This window comes from Meleagris gallopavo, chromosome 3 (assembly GCF_905368555.1).
Source record: "Meleagris gallopavo chromosome 3, MGAL_WU_HG_1.1, whole genome shotgun sequence".
Lineage (NCBI taxonomy): Eukaryota > Metazoa > Chordata > Aves > Galliformes > Phasianidae > Meleagris > Meleagris gallopavo.
The window spans coordinates 35,351,010-35,365,735 of record NC_139406.1 but is presented as its reverse complement, the minus strand read 5'-3'; positions in this window follow the sequence as shown (position 1 = coordinate 35,365,735).

The window sequence follows — 14,726 nt, the reverse complement described above, 5'->3', positions numbered from 1 at the left end:
GATGTAGTGCTCAGAACTTGGAAAATGAAAACCATTTGGTTTAAATCCTAATTTTTCCTATGACTATTTGCCTGACACAGTTCATGGAAATAAAAGTATCAACATGCAGACCAGGCCACTAAAAGGTCTTGATCCTGCAACTCAACTTTCCCTTTGAGTTCTTTACTTTGTCACACTGGTGTTATTTTAAGAGATTAGCTGCATACATGCTCACAGATATGTGGTAAGCATTATAGACGGCCATAGATTTAAGTAGAGAATTTATACCTAAATAAATAGAATCTTAAAGAAAAAATAAAAGCAGTTCTACTTAAGAAGAACAGAATGTAAATCGTCCCTGCATCTACTGGCAGAACAAAATCTTTCCTATACAAAAATAACAGAGTAAATAATTGTGGAACTGAAAAAAAATGAAACATAAGAGAGTTGTGGAACATGAAACAATCACACTATGTATGGTGTAGAGAAGGCAGCTAGACATCAAGTGCTTGCTGTTTTTTCAGACACAAGAAGTAGGATCCATTGATGAAAGCTAGCAGGAGACAGGTTTAAAGAAATACAAGGAGATAGTTCTACATGTAACAGGTGGAACTTGTTCCAATCTTTTTATGCTATCAGCATCTAACTAATTACCAGAAAAATGTAGACAAATTGGATTAAGTTCAGAGAAAAGCTACAAAAACAATTAGAGGATACGAAACTAAAAGAAAAGGAGGAAAGAGAAATACTTACACAGCGCTGGCTAAATGATAGCAAAGTTATTACATCTACAACCAATATTTAAAATGCCTAAACTTTACATTCATTCATTAGTAGAACCATTCAGAAAGACACAAGAGCATATTGCACAAATATCAGGGAAAAACATTAAATGATTAACAATGAAGTTCAATGGTAGGGAAAAGTTTAATTAGTCTGTGAAATTGAATTAATTGACATAATATTAGATTAGATAAACACTAGAATTTAGAGTTTGGAATAGAATAACTCCATCAATTTGCAATGAAGAATGCAAAACTAGAGAATATAATAAGAGGAGGTTTCCAAAGCTGCTTTTTATCTTTTTTTTTTTTTTAAATCGGTAATTTGTGGGGAAAAATTGGAAATAATGGGGCAGAACTTGGTTGGTTTTCAGGTTGAATATTAGGAGAAATTTCTTCTCCACAAGAATGGTGAGGCAGTGGCACAGGCTGCCCAGGGAGGTGGTGGGGTCACTGTCTCTGGAGGCGTTCAAGAACCCGTGTGGATGTGGCACTGAGGGACATGGACAGTGGAGATGGTGGGAATGGGCTGAAAGTTGGACTGGATTCTATGACTCTAAATGTGGAAGCACTCCTTGTAATCCATAAGCTGAACATAATCAAGTCGCGAATTACATGACTTCCAATTTTTAAGTCTGAGGAGATTTCACAGGGAACCATACTATAGGTGTATGAAGAATCTTTCTCCAGTCATATATTGCAAAAATCATTAAAGTAACGTATTCCAAAATGTGATAGGGGGCCTTTGCAGACCATGTAGTCATTTAACTATACATGAAGTACCAGCTTTTTCCAGTTTGAGAACCAGAATTGTGTGATAAGGTATAATGGCTACAGTTTATCTATGGGTATCATCTGCACAGACTGTCTAATGTGTTTAGACTCTCTGAAGAATTTGTTAACAGTAAATCAACATTGTCATTATTTAATAATCTGACTGTGTTCTATCCTGATGAGTGGAAATAGTCAATTCTGACTTTTAAACATCTTAATTTGAGGTCATTTTATTGGATGGGCAGCATTAGATAAAAAGCATCCAAATCAGAGCAAACATAAAAGTCTAACATGATTTCATTTGGCAAGAGGAATACACACTGACATTTCTTTTGTCATGCAAACATATGACAAAAATGCAGGGTGAGTGAGAGTTGTATTGTACCATGTTTATCATATGCATGTTAAAAACCTCAGACTCAAAGCCACACTGTGAACAAGTGGGCTCCTGAGAGATGGGAGAGCTTTACTGAGAAGGGACCCCAGTTGTGTAGTGATGAAAGAGTGCCAGGGATCAGCAAGTGCTGCAGGACAGAAGAAAGGCCAGAGTTCTTTTAATGACCTTTAGCCACAGGAATAAAAAAGTAGCAAAGCATCTTTAGGAGTGGCCAAGACAAAGCCTTTGCATCACTCATCACTTCTAAGGACAAGCGTTACCTCTGCTGGCCAAGAGAATGAAGAAGGAACTGTGGCTTCAGAGGGGGACTGCATCTCCTGGGAGGTGCTGAGGATAGCTTCAGCATCAAGAAGAGTCCAGAACCCAGTTCTGACACCAGTCAGTCAGGGGCAACTTCCACATTTCAATCTCAGCATAGCACGGACTAAATGCTGATACATAGCTTTGCCAGATAGAGCTCAGATGCTCAGCCTTGTGCAGAGTCAAATCCACAGTGACTTAAAATTGAAATCAGGGTTACCAATAACTAAATGGAAATAGCGTTGTTTCCCAGAACACAGCAAATCTTTCACAATGTACTGGGGTGCATGCTTTTCGTCTCCACTGAGCTATGAACAATAGGCAACTCTCTGCTTTTATTAAAAACTTTGAAGGATTATTATTTTAGTCAAGCCTTAAAGAATTCATACCTATCTGGAAAGGGCAGCTTGTATAGCGAACTTCCTGTTTTCATCATAGCTGTTTGCTGTTGCCTGTTATTACCCAGTTAAGACGAATTGCCTGGAGTTTATTTTTAGCTCACTTGAGCCTATTGTAAGGTCTGTTTGAGAACTTAACTTTCAAATCAGAAAATGAAATTATTGCATCTAACACTGAGCTTAGGAATATACTCTTAGGTCTTTGCAAACAGCCAAAGCATAAATTGAAAACAGGTAATGAATTGCAATTGAATGCAAATAATCTGTTCAATTCAAAATCTGTCTCTTTTATTTTTAAATTACACCCTTAATTTGTAAAACAAGCTTTTATTTTATAAAGAAGGCACACTTCATGCCTTCAATCCCCAATTAAAAGAGAAGAATAACTATTTGCCAAAATAAGCTGGGAGTTACTTTCACTTGAGGAAAAATATGTAATAATCTAAATGTCTTGAGATCACAGAATCAAGAATTTTGAAGTCTTCTGCATTAAACAACTTTTTCATGTATATCAACTCAAACGTAGCACAAATGAAAAGTCTTTAAGACAGAAATGACACTGAATGTGAACTCTGCAAATGACACTTTTTAAACAGTCATTCATCTTCTCACAGAAAAGACAAAGTAGCAATAATAAAATCACATAGAATCACAGGGAAATTCAGGTGAAACAGGTCATTGAGTCCAATGTCCTGCTTGAAGTAGAATAAGCCATAAGGTTATTTAAGGCTTTAATCCATTTGGTCTCAACAATCCAAGGATGGAGAGCATGCGACCTTCTCTGAACAACCTGTTCCAGTATGAGCATCCTCATGGTGAAAAGATTTCTTCTTGCCCCCACTGTAAACCAATCCAGTATCAACATCTGCTCATTCCCTCTGTTTCTCCCATGCTGCACTTCGCTGAGAAGTGCCAGGTTCCATCTTTCCGATGACCCTGTTGCAGCCATGGGAATGCTGCTGGTAAGGCTCCCCAAGGCTGTCTCTTCCCAAGGCTAAGCAAGCCCTGCTCCCTCAGCCCCCCTCCAGCCTCCTAGCTTTGGATCTCCACCAAACTCATTCCAGCTTACCATCTTCTTTCCTGCTGAAAGAAAAACTGAATACAGTATGCAAACATGATCTAACAAGTGCTTGTCCAGGATGCACACTGATCCACACTGCTGATCCTGTCCAGCCTGCTGCCCACCATGTCCTCTCCAAGAACTGCTTCCACCACTCTGCTCCTGGTCTGCATTTGTGCACAAGGTTTTTTAATAGAATCATACAGTTATGAAGGTTGGAAAGACCAATAAGACTGTCAACCAAGCATCAAATAATATCTGTGACCACTTTAGACCATGTCACCAGTGCCACATCCACACGGTTATCGAACACCTCCAGAGATGGTGACTCCACGCCCTCCCTGGACAGCCTGTACCACTGCCTCACCGCTGTTTTTGAGAAGAAATTGTTCCCAGTTTCCAACCTGAATATCCTTTACTTCCCATGTGCAGAACTTGGCATTCACCCTTACTGAATTTCCAGTCATTTCATTACTACAGATAACTCCTTAGATGGTTTTGAAACTGTAGTTTGACATTTTTCTCCTTTCTGTTTAGCTCTGCTATTGCAGAATCATCTTACTACAAATTAGCTTGAAAAGGTGGGTTATGCAGTTTCGGATACGTTTAAAATCTGATTAGACAAAAAAGAGAGATAAAATAGCCCGTCCTGTTTGTCATTATGAATTATTTTTTCACTGTCTTCCCTTTGCCTTATATGTATTTTAGATTTACTGCTGTAACTACTTTGGCTTCAATACACTTGGAAGAATTTACAGAGTAAATCATACACCAAAATAAATCAACTTTTGGTCTCTTTAGCTAGTCAGATAATCCACGGGTCTCAGTACTTTCTGTATGTACATATTTTCAATAATTTCACTATTAAAACTTAGATTAAATTATTCACTTTAAGCCAACTCTCCGGGAAAAGTGAACATTATTTAGAAACAGGCGTATTTAAAAGGATTTGAAGATAAAAGAGGAAACTGACAAAAATACTGATGGTAGGTTCATTAAGTTTCCATTCATTACATATTCCAGTGACTACAAAGGAGATTTTGGTTTTTTTGTTAAAAAAAATAATAATAAATTTCTGACCACTTGCTGCCTGGGAAACTTCACAAACAATGTAATAGTTTTCAAAAAAGACGTTATAAGTTACAACAAAAGGATATATGGTATAAACCCCAAAAAGATATGTTTCTCTGTCCCTTCAAGGAGACCAAATCCAAATGGCTGAAGTAGCATTTACTTTAAACTTTCAAAAAGGAAATGCAAAAGATTCAGGACTGAAATTTCAAAGCTAACTATTACAGGCTGCTAAACAAAGGAAACTTATTTTCATTCTTGGAGCTTTGATTTTACTGTTACGTCACTGACATTGTGATTTTTAAACTGTTTATTGCCTTTTACTTAAAATTCACCCTCGAGATAAAAAAAAAATAATCAAGAAACATTGTCATTACAATCCTTTCAAGACAATTTTTAGTGAAAGCTACTTGTGTTCAGTTTGCCATTTGAGTATCTATTCAACAAGTCTGCTTCCCTTCTCTGATTCTTTTTACAGTTCCCTTGAAAACAGTCTGACTTCAAAGATCTCATCGTCAAAATTACACGGCAGGTATTTAGACGAATTAAAATATGTTAGCACAGATAATAAAGCACAGTGGAGATGGGCAGACCTTGGGCAGCTGCCAGGTGCCTACCCAGCCACTCTCACTCCCCCTCCTCAACAGGACAGCAGGAGAAAATGGGTCAAGACAAAGGCAGGGAGAGCACTCACTCATTACCATCATGGGCAAAACAAATTCAGCCTGGGGAAAAATAATTCAATTTATTGCCTATTAAAAATAGAGTAGGATGGCAAGAAATAAAGTCAGAAACTAAAAACATCTTCCCACCACCACCTCCTTCTTCCCATACTCAGCTTCACTCCTTCACTCTCAACCTTACCTCTCCAAGCGGCACAGCAGGATGGGGAATGGGTGCTGCCATCAATCCATAACAGCTCCTCTCTGCCACTCCTTCCTCCTCACACTTTTCCCCTGCTCCAATATGGGTGCCTCCATGGCTGCAGAAAGAAATCTGCTCCATGTGGTGCCCACGGGCTGCAGAGGGACAGCCTGCTCCTCTATGGACCTCTCCTGGGCTGCAGGGAGCATCTGCTTCACACCTGGAGCATCACCTGCCTTCCTCCTGCACTGACCTTGGTGGCTGCATGGCTGCTTCTCATGTATTTCTTTGCCTCACTACTCACCTTCCTACAGCATTTTTGCCCTCTTTTTTACACATTTTCCCTAGGATGCTGTCATGTTGGCAGCAAGGCCTGGCCATGCTGGCTATGGGGCCATTGGAGTTGACTGGCACTATCTGTGTCCAGAATGGAGCAGCCCTGGCTTCACCTCAGAGAAGGGCCTGGCAGCACCCACACCCAAAACAACATTTGGTTGAACTGAACCAAACTCCTTGGCCAACACACACAACCTGTGCTCTTCAGAGTGACTGATACATCCCAATTGTCCAGCACTGCTGCAAAAACAAAAACTTAGCAGATTGGGGTGGAAGGTCTTACCACAATTCTGCAATGAAAAGGAGGAAACATGAAATTTTTCATCTATGCCCATACCCTAGATTCAGTTTTCTCTAGAACTAGCATACAAACAAGACAATTATTCACCTGCAGAAACTGTCTCCGGGGATTATTTTTCGCTAAGGACAAGCTGGGTGCAGGAAAATTACATGGCTGAAGCTGGAATTGGTTTGGTGTGTTGGTGCTGGCAGCTCTTTTTTAAGTATTCTGCTATTGGATACTTTATCACAACAAGTAATAAGAGCTTTAAGTTCCTGTCTCACTGTTAGTGTAATCATGGATTTTAATATTTAGGCCTAGAATGTTTTCAGGTAAATCACTGTAAATCCAGAGAACCTACATGAGCTGCTTCAGATTCACAAAAATATATCTAGGGACATCAGTTTTGTACAGTAATTATAACACTGATTACATGTCCTTTAAGTCATAGCACATTGAAAGTATATTCAACTTCTTACTAAGTAAAGCATTTAAGAAAATCTTACTGAAATAAAATAACTGAAAAATACTGGAAACACTTTAGCTGCAAGAAACTGACATCAGAAGAAATGAATTCTGAGTTTTCAGCACTCCAACTGTTGCAATTATAATGCAATTAAAATGAGAGAGGAAACATTTTAACTTACCCTTCAGAAGCAGTTTACCCAGTGAGGTCATTTAGGGCTGAGAATACCTGCTGTGAGGGGTCTTATCACTGAAGCACTGTATTTACAGGGTGACAAGAAGCTCAGGGAAACTGTGTGGAGGTCTGTACACGCTCTCCTGCAGGAGTGCAGAGGGAATCCCAGGTCATTAATTTTGCTTGGACTTTCTGATGTGTAATCTGTTATACACAAATACAACACTGTATTTCATTAGCCAAAGAAAGTACATCCCACACTGGAACTGGATACAACAATCAAACAGCTTTAGATGTTCAGTAAATTGACAACTATGCATCACAATTCTGGTACGTCAGACCCCAAACTCTATAAAATTGCAATATTTATCTCCAAAACCATAACTGTCTAAACATTTACATCAAGTTTCTTCCATAAAACACACATTGAAAGTTTAGAAATGTTGACTGAATCATTTCCTGTGACTCAGTGATCTGCTATTGCATCTGTGCAGAACACCAGGAGAGCTGTTTTTAGCTTGACAATTTTACAATTCAATGGAATGTTAATGGCCTCCTAAATTTCATATAAAACAGCTTCTTATCATGTCCTTAATCTCTTATCAGATGTTATCTCAAGTTAAAAAAAAAAAAACTCACAGCCAGATTATAACCATGGAGAGAAGTAGTAAGAAAATTCTCCCATGCAACTGATCTCAGATTGAAGATTAGCAGCGACTGTGTGCCAGCTATTTCCTGTGATTGATCAGATATTTAGAGAATCATTACTCTGTTCCCCTGGTCGTGTGTTACCCAGGATACATGAAGAGAAGGGGGTGTGTGCTACTGGAGTCAGAAGTGGTAAACCTACTCCTATTGTGAGCCAGAAGTTGTTTGTCATGCTCCGAAGCCACCCTAGGAGCAGCTCTTTGTTGCAGCTCTCTCTGCAAAGCTATCTCTATGTAACACTGAATTTTACCCAATCTTTAGATTTTAAATGGAGCAAATTCCACATCCCATTGGATATTTCCTGCAGATCAGTATGGATGCTCCACTCTTCTGACAGGTTTTATTTCCCGTCCTGCCATATGCAATAATCACAGAAATAAAATTGCTGCACATCCGTATAAACTCTTAGGAAAAGACAGAAACTGAATACCACACTGTGCTGGCACATGGACAGAGTAAACAAGCTGGAAAGAGAGAAAGAGTAGATACTTTTCCTCACCCTCCCTTTCCAGCCCTAGCACTTAACTTGAGCTATAAATTTAAAATGTTTAAAAATTAGGTTTAGAATATCACTAACTTGATTTCTTTTAAAACACACTTTCCCATTACCACCTTGATAAAGATAGTCAGCATTTAGAATGCAGTGTTTATTTGTTTTAGGAGAGCTCTTACTATGTGATTGCTTCAAGCAGATAGGAGAGAGTGAAGGGCTTTTGTTGAGCCTGCATTTCAGAGCAAATATCTTTGAAGCACAGCCTACTGAGAAGAACAGCTTTTCACAGGAACAGAAGAAAATACTGTACGCTCAAGACAAATGGGATTCTCCTCGAGCAAGAAAGATGTAATAAACATCTCAATACAAAATTAGTTAGGAAATGTGAAAGGTTGGGGGCTGAGCTTTGCTTTTACAAAGACAAAGGAAGAAAAAGCCTATGCTGAAGGACTTACAAATTCCTCTAGAGCAGATTTCAGATATAACTAAAAAAATTTAAATGAGTGTTCTGATATATGCCTGCAAACCAGCCAATATGACAACAGCGTATAAGAAGTGGCAGAAATGTGGAACTCTTCCATCCCAGCACACCGTACCAGCAGACTGAAGCATGCTGTAACTCACCACATTCCTCATCACCCCTTGGTTTTATGCCCCTCATACCCTAATGCATACCATGCACCTAATAACAGCATTTCCCATTTTCTCCTTCAGCCCCTCCTCCCTGGGTCTGAGGTCTAAGACGGCAGCCTGCACATTCACTGCCACCACCCCATGGTGCTCCAGCCCCTTCCATGCCCCAGGTCTATTCTCACTGCCAGCTGCTGCATGTCTTGCTGAAATTTTTCATTCACCTCTACTTGTAAAAAAAAAACAATATAAAGATAAAATCACAGAGCCTAGCCCCATCCAAAGAGCTAGAGTAGGTGTGAGTTGGCATGTTGGATTCTGTCATCATCTGAGGGAGACAATTTTTAAAAGAACAGAGAACTGGGATTGCAATGCTCCGAAATTTCAAACCTAGCTCTTCCCATGTTTCTGTCACAGAGAGAAGGGTCATCAGCAGTTAAGAATAGCTTATGGTCTTGGATGAAAGGAGCAGGTTTTGGTCTGGCCAATTGAATGCTGAAGATATCAGTCACCCAATGCAATTTGTCCAAAAGAAATCAGACTTACAAAACAAAATGACTTGGCTTCTCTTGGCCCAAAAATATGACTCTCTCTGGCCTTAAATAATAGAGAACACACCTATGTTTAACTACCAGAGTATAATTGTCATGGGATTGAGACTGAAATTGTTGGTTGATACCTGACCTGCCTTTCCATATTTAGTCATCACTTATAAAGACCTTTGGATTTATGGCTGATGTCCTATTGCACTACTAGTCTGAATGTCCAGAGAAATAACTGCTTGTAGTAAAGCAGTGAAGTTTGCTGCCAGCTAAAAAATCTGAATCCCACATGGCTCATATTCAGTATTTTGTTGCTGTCTGACTTCTATTTATCTTTTTCTAGAGATGAAATCAGGTGAAAATAATGAATTGCAGGGGGAATAATTAATGAATTAAACAGGAGAAGACCAACATCTAAGTCAGAAAATGCAGTGAAGTTCATGAAAATTTAGACATGGGAAGAACTAAAAATGCAGTTTATCTATTAAAAATGAACTAAATTTGAATAAGAAAAAAAGTGCTTTAAGTGGCATAAAGCCACAACTTTCAGTTTGATAAGTAGATAAACCAAACTAATGGGTCTCTGTAGTTGAAAGTATGAGATCCATCTGCTTCTTTTTTCTTCTTCTTCTGCTTCTCTCCTTCTATGCCCCAGCTCTCTTCCTCTTCCCCTGCTCACAGCCACATCATCTACTGTCATATTTTATGGCTGTAGCATCAACCACTTCTATGGTTTAATTCAATTCAGACAAATGACAGAAAACAAACCGTAGCATAAATGGTCTGCCATTGCTGGAGCAGTGCAAGTATTAGAGAAAATACAAAGTTATGATGGAAAGAGAAAGGGAGAGAAGGGTAGAGGACCTAATCTTTTTGGTAGAGTGAACTGTTCTGCTTGCCCACTATGTTTCATTTGACCAACCCCTAAAAAGATACTCCATGAGAAGTGGTTTTCCCTCACATATTCCACATTAAATTGTTCTCAGATGTACGGTAGCAATCCTGGAATTGCGTCAAAATTAGCACAGTTATTCAGGAACCAAGCATCCTCCTATGGCTTCAGAGTACTCCATTCTGCTTTTCTTAGTATGTTGGCCTTTACATTTCATTTCCCCATTATTTAGTGGTGCTGTTTTTAATGACAGGGATGAAAAACCTTTTGCCTAAGGTTCAGCAGTTCTTTTTCTGGAGTAACAAGAACTATCTGCATTCAAGATGGTCCCAAAACATCTACCTACAAAGAAGCCTCTGCCTGATATTCATCCTGGCTTGACGGCAGAGCAAATACATGAAATTCTACAGCTTCCTCCTGGCTCAGAAAGGGTTCTATGCTCAGTTCCATGTTTGCAAAAGAGATCTGGAAAAAATGTTCTTTGTCTGAACATTATTGTTCCTTAGGGGTGGCAGAGCATGTCCCTTCTGCAAGAGAGAATAGGCTTTAAGGCCCCCCATCGCACACAGCAGCTCCCAGGGAATCTATGATAGGCCAATAACCTCCTATGCCTCTAAACCATCCACAAACCCCGACAGCCACCATGTCAAATGACAATAGTGCAGAATCCCCAGAAGAGTTTCAGTCTTCTGACGATGAATTGAGAACTTTATTAGAATAAGTAGACCAGAACTCCCCTTAAGAAGGCACTCCCAAAGTATGGTCCACGAGACCAGCCGAATTGCTCTAAGGCTGGCCTGCAAAACTCTGTTAAAAACACGGTTTTCAACAGTGTCTCTCTTAAAGGTTTGATGAAACAGCTCAGTGGCACTGCCAGACAAAGAATAAGCCTAACAGTCCTCCACTAATCAGAAACTTTAAGAACTTCTACCTTAAAACACTTTTCCTTCATCCTCCTACTCCTATCAGTTTTTCAGCCCCTTCCACTAGATGTCCTGTTACAGACTTGAAGCTACAGCACCGTGTCCATCACTGCTTCCTCTTTCCATTGAGGCTCTGGTTCTTCTGAAGGTCCCAGAGCCACCTCCAGGATCAGCTTGGTGATTATCTCACCAACCTGGTCATTCTCACCATGAGAGAACTTCTGCCTTTTCAGTTTTTTGGGCACTGAACACCACAAAGGTGAGCTCCCCTTGAGAGGCCTTTTGCTTGGGTTCCAGCATGACTGAACCTTAACCTTCGCCACATGCCACACTCCAGTAAAGTTTACATACCTCAGCCAACGGCAGTCCCATATGGTCTACCTCCAGTAACAGTGATGTCAGCAGGTATTGCCCAACATTTTCCCTATTTAGTTTTATTGCCTCTAGATGGCCTGATTTCATCTTGCGTAAGAGTTTTATGTTTGAGTGGGAAGACCTGAAAATGCTGGATTTTGACACCTACAAGCTTCCTGTCACTTACACTGGGCCACTTGAAAGGAAAGTGGACCTCTCACTTCAGCAGTAGTGTTCCCAGCTGCTGACTGGCAGCATGCCGGACAAGAAGACTGCTCTATAGCCAAGAGGAATTCACACAGGCTAGTTTTGCTACAGGCTCCTCTCCTGCTCTCCCTCATCAGTCTGATCCATTGTGAAATGAGTGATCTGAATGTTGTATGCTTGAATCCACATTGTGTTTCACAATGCCTGGAACATTACAGACCTAAGAAACTGCTCTTCACGATGGCTACTCCTTTCAAGAAATGAAAGGGAAAAGATGCCTTTCTAAGATCCACCCATTGGTTTAGGTTAAAGAAATATTTCTACAAAAATGGATCAGCCAGCAGTTGCACCGTAGATAAGCCACACAGACTTAGTGCCATTCAGCAGCCACTACACAAACTGCGCTCTGTATCTCACAGGTGGTATTATTCTGCTCTCAAATTCCCCTTCACCGAGGAATGCCCCCAAAACCTACACAGGTCATACATCTTCCTATGACATCCTACCGTATATTTTATCCCCTTCTTGCTCTGCAACCAGTATGGGGAATCTTTATGCATGGAGTTCATTCACTAAATGAAAAAATGTGACTACAGAATAACAAATGCTGTGTGAGGAAACCAACAGGAAGTGTAATATATACAACTCCCTTTCTGTTTATTTTGTCTTTTTTTTATTATTATTAGTTTCAGGTGGAGATGCAATAGTTTGCATTTTTTTTTTGTGCAATAGCTATGGTCAGTTTTGGATGCATGCCTGATGCCTGTCTCATAGTTTTACCAATTCTACAACACATGTCATTAAGCTCTTGTGAGAACACTAACTTTGTAAAACTCTCTCCTGGATGCACAGTGGGAGAAGACAAAATTTTAAAATCTTCTCAGTCAATATGGCACTTACATCCGACGTTAAACTAGTCTCCAGATATCTCCTGTTTTCAGACATAGAGCTGCTCCTGGAGTTACTATAAAGAATTCGTTTTGCTCCTTCTCTGAGAAGGAGCACAAATTAAAGACTTAATCTCTATTACACTTCCTCACTCCTTAGAAACTTTGTCTTAGTATTCATCATATACTATAATGAGGAGCACACTAGAACTTGGCAATTTGACCTGAGAAAGTAATGTATTTTGAAGTTAAATACTCAACTGCTTTTTGAAGTGATAAGTTTTTCTTAGCGGAGTTTCAGTTTCCTATCCTTTTTTTCTGTCCTTGGCTCTACTATTTTCACCTTTCTTCCTGTACCCCCCAAGGATGAATGGCATTCCTTTGTGTGCATATGTAAGAAAGCTGTCAGCAAGAAGCAGAGACAAAGTGAAGTACTAGGCCTACATTCTGTCAATTGTCAGTGCTTTTTAAAAACATGTTTTTGCTGAAAACTGCTCCAGAGATCCCAAACAGCCTCAAAATAGCGCAAGAGTCCCACAAATATTGCTTTAGGGAATATAGTCACATTAGGAATGCTCATCAGTGAGTGCAACAGGCAGCAGATAAGCAGGAACAGTCACAATTAGTGCTCTAAGGACTGTAGAGAAACATGCATATTTTCATTCAGCGTATACTATTACTGTAACCAAAAGTGCATGACAGTCTGCAGGTATAAGAAGCACACAGCTTCTAATATCAGAGAAACTCTGCCATGTGTAATTTTCACTTACTAGACTCATCATCACAAGCAAAAAAAAAACTATAGCTGCTCATTCCGAACAATATAAACTGCATCCACACCTGGTCATATTAATCTCATCATGGTAGTATTTGTACTTCCTCCTCCTCTAGCATATATGTAAAATATCAGTTGTTACCTTTATAACCTTCTGAAGAGTTCATTTACATTTACGATACAAAGACAGTAATAGTCTCCATTGTGCTAATACATTTCGTGAGGAATTTTCTTTTAAAATAAGATGCAGTTCTGAACTAGTCTCTTTACACTGAAATGGTTTTGAAAATCCCTGCTACTCTCTAAGAGGTGTATTATTTTCAGAAACAGTTATGCAATATGTCTAGATCATGTCAGTTTTACCAAGTACTCTGGGAAGCAAATATGTATATACATATTAATGAATCAAATAGTATACAGAAATAAGAAAAAAATATCTGTAAGTTACACTTATTCTGGAGGGCAGCATGTTCCTAGTCATAAGCCTTGGGATGCAGGGTCACTCCATTCACTGACATTAAATTAATAAACCTGCAACAGCATCTAAGCATGCATGAAACTTTCCTTTTCACAATACTTATGTTTCCTGCAGGCTCATGGACAGATGTTGTAACAACTCTGCTAGAAATTAAAACTAGCTCAACTTGTAAGATATTTTTCACTTCCTTTTCTGAGTCCCTCTTCGCAGATTGGAGGCCAGAAATAAAAGCAATGCACAGTCAGCAAAGGACTGAGAAGCCTTTAAATATTTGTACTCTGCAGCCAAGGTGTGTGTGTGGGGGGGAAGCTTGTCAAATTTGTTATGAATAGTCTACACTACTCAAAAAAGATACTGTGATTTAACATTTTACCTCACTTAGCAATCCCACCGGGCAATCACAGGAATACTCAGAGGCAGGTATTCCTCTGAGTCTAAATCTTAATCTATCTAAATATTCCCTAAAGCAATATTTTTTTCTAGCCACAAAACAATTTCAATGAAGAGTGCAACGTTTTCAGCAACACTATGAGACAAACACAGACCTAGCAATGAGGATAAAATTCCTTATTCTGGTATACAAAGTTGTACTAATAATAATTGTGTTCAAGGAAAGGGAAGTTGTATTCTTACAACTATACTGATATAATGGCAAGAGGATGAGTAAGAACAAACCGTTTTGCATATTTGTATCCTCTTTCAGATCCAGTTGTGTAGGATGAACTTGCCACGACTTCTGATCGGTGCTCATAGGCCACCCTCTGCACATTACTGCTTGTATAGCCCAGCTAACAGAGGAGCTTTGTCGAGCACTCACATCAGTCTGGTTGGCAAGGTCATCAGCTGTTTTAATCTAACTTTGCTGTACCTTTCGTGGATAAAGTAAGCACACTTACTTCCATTACAAGATTTATCAGGGTGATACTTTTCAGCAGCAAGGCTGGCAATGAAGACAT